We start from the raw sequence: 6,000 nt of genomic DNA on the forward strand, positions 1-6,000 counted from the left end.
AGCAATCTGAATATTGCAAATATATATGAAGTATTGATAATGGTGGGGATCCGGAAGCGGTCTTGGTCTGGTCGTTGGACACAAACGAAATACACGAAGTTGCAATGGCTAACTTTTAACTAACCAAATCCCAAGGAAAAAGCTACTAGATGGATCTACTTATATAGGAGCAAGGGGTGGCAGCCAAGGAGGTGGGAGGACGTCCCAAGGCAGCCTAAAACTAACCCTAGGTCGTACAAGGCTGATGGGCCCAAGTGGAGGTGATGCAACACCTTTGGACTTGTAGTTTGACTCGGATTCTGCTGCAACGTCAGATTGTTTCGTCCGTAACTCAATGCTCCGGACGAATTTGAAGGTGAATCCAATTGTGTTGGAAAGAGCACGAAATCTAGTTTCCAACAAAAAAAAGAATCACCCAATTCGGAGTCCGTATGAAAAAGTTGTTGGCGTTTTGAGTCAGGTATGTCTGTGCAGTCCGAATCTGAATCCAGAACGTGAGAGACTTGGACTCTATCTTCTCTTGGCCCAGAAGTGACGTGAGAAGGACTTTTTGAACACAACCTAAACTTCTCCTTTTCCCTTATCTTCATATGTGGATTGTACAAATGTCCCATACACCTGCAATTAGACAAAACACAAAAGTGTGTGAAGTATTTTTGTTCTCGATAACATAAATAGATTATTGAATAGTTTGCATTAGAAATCACCTGACAAATATGCATGTATGCAATATTTTTGGCCGTATCCAAGGTAGTCATGTCCTCATCATCGGTCTGTTATTGGCCCATGTTTGGCCAACCGATCATAAACCCGTAGAAGGCCCATTGATGATACGACCCATAGAAGGCCCATTGTGTCTACAACCCGTATGAGGCCCATTGTTTCTATGCCACATAGATGGCCCATTGTTTCTACGGCCCTTAGAAGGCCCATTGTTTCTACGGCCCGTAGGAGGCCCATGTTAACTACAGCCGGTGGGCATCAAAGTTCGCCACCAGTGATAATATAGGGAACACCCTACACTATACAAAAATGGCTTGCTGTTTTCTTCAGCCGGTGGCTGCAAGTTAAGAACAAATTTTGTATCGCACCAAAACAAATTACAACTATAATTCAAAAGGAAGGTTGCATAAAAGTTAACGGTCTAGCAGATAAATGCACCACCAGAAGTTTAGAAGCTCAATTCATTTGACCTGACTGTTACGTTTTCATGTTGTATTGTCCGGTGGAGCACCATAACCTTCGCCTTCAGTTCTCCTAGGCTCCTGAACAACATAGCAAATGTCTGATAGTCTGGTTTCAAAACCATGCTTATCTTGACAACATCGAACAATGTCTCTCCTTGTTTCACAAAGGGTCTCTGTTAGGGAATGGACTTGTGTCTAGAGCGCAGATACAACATTGTTTTGAGCTTGCATATCTTGATCATGAGGCAGTTTGGACGAGATTGCCTTAACAACCAAGCCCGTATTACGCAGGAACGTGCTTTTGGCACTGTTAGTGGATATGTACTGACCCACTGCAGCAAGAGCTGACATTGAGGTTATAGTTGCCTCACCACCTTCAGAAGGTGGTGGCTCCACCATTTTTTGCATAGCTCGCTGAAAAGTTGTGGTTTTACATTTGTTGTACTAGAACATAATATATTAAAGAGGCAGCAAAACCAAACAAAATAGCTTTGGTCTATATACAGAACTTATTCTGGTGAACCCATGTAAAATAATAGTTGTATTTTATTGGAAAGTACATAATAAAACCAGGTTCCAAACATATGACCATGTACCATCGCTAATGTATTGTCTATTTCTTCACATTGTATTGAGGGCTATGGATAAAGAGACGAAGTTTATAATACGGTAAGCATAGTATGACATCATTGATATCACAAAACAACTGAGAACAGACAAACAAGCAATTGTAACATTGTGTGGGAAAGTCCAGCATAGAACTAGATTACAGGTCAAGATCAAAGGATCATCACTCCTCTCTTTTAAACCTTGTAAGGTGCAATGATACGCTAAGACAATTGTGTATAAAATTGAAAAGAGTAATAGACATTGGCTTCAAACCATGCAGTTCAAGGCACAAGTCAGAGTAAGTAGTAGTTAAAAGTCATGAGGATTAAGGACTTACAATAGCGGCTTTGACTGGTGTAGTCATGCCCTTCTTCATGCTGGTGTGATAGTCCTTGAAGATTTCGATAGCATTTGGTTCAGGTACTTTTTGGTCCTTGCGTGCTTTTCTCTGCATTTGGAACAAGTCAATATAGATCTGATAATATGGTACAGCGAAAAGAGTGAAACATCAACTAATTACGAGAGCCTCGCAGTGTGCGATATAGCTACGAGATCCTGTCGTCTGTTGGAATTTCACTTTCGTATGGTTGGCCTTGTTCTTTGAACAGTTCGCCTACAAGAAGATAGATTTGTGTGGCACATGAGTAAATAGGACTTCAACATGTGATCTGATCACATATATATAATGTACCTGATACTTCAGATTGGACCATTGTTTAACGAGGCCTCTCCAGTCTTCATCAGATATATTTTCCACTGGAGATGTTTGGGCAAGTTCACTGTTAGCCTTGCCTTCAAAGTGTGTTTTCCTCAAGTTATACCGATACTGTCGCAGAGCAGACTTGAAAACATGGGTGCAAGCTTGTCTAGTTGCATCATCTTGGCTATCCAACTTGAACCTCATATGTTGAAAATTATGGGAGTCTCATTATCAGCAACCTAGAAAGTATTGGACAGAGCAAGACGATATTACTAGTTTCCATAAATAACCATACTTACAGATAAATGGTCGAGGAAGGTGTTGAACTGGGTTTTGTCTTTGTCATTCATGTACTGAATCCATGTTGGGAGGATACGTACATGACACCTAACAGCAACTGCTGCATCTGATACTAACTTGGCTGACTCTGTAGCATCACGTGGCCTTTTTAAACCTGCCTCAAAACGGATCTTCATTCTTCCTCCTCTAGATTTAGTTAACCTATCGAGCATTATCCCTGATGTTTGTTTCCTCTTGCGCCTAGGTGCTAGTCCAACAACAAACATAGGAAGTGTTAGTGTACATCAAACTGTGAGACTACATATAAAGAAGCATGCAACTATAACTTGACTCCGGCAACTACCTTCTTGCTGTTGAAGATCACAAAGTTCATCTGATCTTGCCAACTCATCTTGTGTCTAGAGTTCTTCGGAAGTAGTGTCAGGTGGCAAGGGATCTTGGGAACGTGCTGCTAGCTGAGTTGACGAATGAGTATATTGTGTAGCTGGTGGTACTGTGGAAGGTGTTGCAACAACTAGGGTTGTCTCTGCTTGTTTGGTGGCAGCTATTTGTTTCTGTTTGGCTTGTTCTGCAGCTCGTGTAGCATGGGATACCCTGTCGGTACAATTTTCCGCTAGACTTTGACCTTCTATTGCACCATCAGTACCAGCAGAATCTACAGGATTGTTCCGCTTCCCTTTCCCTGTCGTTCTGTCTCACTTCCTCTTTCTCTGTGCCATGTTAACTCAAGCCGACAAGAAAAACGAAAAAAAAATTAGTTCTTTAGAACAAATGTAATTTGATGTAAGAACATGGTGTGATAGACAGATATTGTATGTTCTAGAAACAGGAACACGTGTCTTAGTCACAAGTATAATGTGTAAAGTAAGCAGATTAATTCAACAAAATTAGAAGCAATACAAGCTAGACATCAAACATAACATGCAACCACATATAACAGTGCCAGGTTAGAGGGAGCACCTGTGATGGTGCACTAGGGGAGACGTGCTCATCACCAACATAGCTACGTTGAGTGTCTATGCATGTGTTGTCTTGGAAATCATCTTGGGGGGATGGAGGAGTAGATTCTGTAGAGGCCCTCCATTTGGAAGGAGCACCTTCATCCACTGCCTTGCTAACTTCCTTCTGCTTCATTGATTTTGAATTGTCAAGTAAAACCGACAAGAAAAAGTAATAAAATTCACTCTTCAAAACTCATTCGTGCATGATACTGACAATCACTACTTTGATGAAAGGCAAACACATGATTCCAGGATGGAATAATACGAAAAAAAGGACGTCATGGCATATTCACAACTGTTTGTGTAAACTAAGCAGAAACCATTTCACCAAATAAGAAGCAATGCAAGCTAGACACCACGTGAAAGATGCAACCAATATGACTCTGCCAAGTTAAAAGTGTCCCATCATAAATGGCATTTCAACAAATTAGAAGCAGCGCATGCTATAAATCATATTAAAGATGCAACTAATATCACACTGCATATACTGAAGGTGTCTCGTCATATTGATTTATGTGGGATAAAAAAACAATAGTTTTATGTGAGGACATGCTAGATAGACTGATGTACTATGTACTAAATACAGGAAGGCATGTCACATTAACATGTATAATTTATAAGCTAGGCAAAATAGCACATGCAGTTTAACCAGATCGGAAGAATTACAATCTAGACACCATATGCAACATGCAACCACATATCACGCTGCCAAGTTAGAGCAAGCACCTGCGATGCTAGTGTAGGGGAAATGCGGTAATCAACTACAGAGCTATATTCACTATCTTCATGTAGCCTTGCTATTTCTTGAGAATGATGTCGGGGGGCTGACGCTGCATTCTTTAAATGAGGAGTAATCCACTTGCCTGACTACCTCATCATAAGTGATTGACGAGGGATACACAAGAACATTAGTTTGATGTAAGAACATGGTTAATACACAAATGTACTAGTATGTACCAAAAATAGAAAGGCATGTCATATTCAAAGGTATAATGTGTAAGCTAAGCAGATGCAATTTAACCAAATTAGAAGCAATACAATCTAGACATCCGGCTGGAGTGGTGAGCATGATCATCTAGGACCTGCGAGCCTGGTGGGAGGCGGGCTGCTTCACCACCATCGCGGCTTTTTAGTTGGCTTCCAGGTGATGCCTCTCTTGGCTGGGCTTGTCACTGACTCGGCCAGTGCCCTGACTAGCTATTTTTCTTCTGGTGCTCACGGGATGGTGGTTCATGTAAAAAATATCTTTCCTTATCTTAATAAAGACCGACTTCGGCCTTTCGAATACAAGCTAGACACCATATGGAACATGCAACCACATATGACACCGCGAAGTTAAAGCAAGCACCTGGGATGGTGGTTCATTGCGAGCGAGGTCATCAACTCCAGAGCTACGTTTACCGTCTCCATCTGCTGACATTGCACCCTTTATAGCGTTGTAATGTGCCGTGGTTACCCGCGTAGAAAGCTGGAGCAACCTCTCTCTTTTCTTTTCTTCTTCTCTTGAGGCAGACTCTGAAATACCCTTGCATAAAAACACAATGGTGAGAGTATGGGTGAAGTGTGTGCAGAACTAGTGCACTGTAAAAGTAGCAGATACCAGGTGGCTGAAAAATAAATGACATGAGACATATGATAGCTCTACAACATTGCATGGCAAACAAAATTAGATTCTACTCCATATGATTTTTTAATATATGAGCACAGGAAATGCAGGTACTCCGCTAGCATAGCACCACATGTGGTCATATCAAGATAACAGTCGACTGAAAATAAATAGGCCAGTCGATTTATTTAATGAACCGTCTAATCTATAAGGAACGGGCAGATGGCCTTTGTCTACCTCCCGCCAGTCACTGTTGACGATCTTTCTCGAACCGCCAGCGACCACCGGCCCAGACCCCTGCCTCCGCCGCCACGCCCTTCCTTCGACCTCACACCACCGCCGTGCTTGGCAGCGCCCCTAGGCCATTCCTTTAATCCCGGTCGACCTCCAGATCGGGCGCCAGTAGCTCTAGGCCCCACACGCCCCTAAGATAAACACCGAGGCGCTGCTTCCCCGGCGTAATAGGTAGACTAGCACCTATTACGCCAGGGAATGCTTTCGTTAATTGGGAATCAACTGACCAGGAATTGAAATTCAGGGGGGTGACGGACCTCTAGCTAAGGTGAAATAGTATATGAGGAGAAACCTTGTGCATCG

This window comes from Triticum urartu, chromosome 1A (genome assembly GCF_056163025.1).
Source record: "Triticum urartu cultivar PI428250 chromosome 1A, HENAU_Tu73, whole genome shotgun sequence".
Lineage (NCBI taxonomy): Eukaryota > Viridiplantae > Streptophyta > Magnoliopsida > Poales > Poaceae > Triticum > Triticum urartu.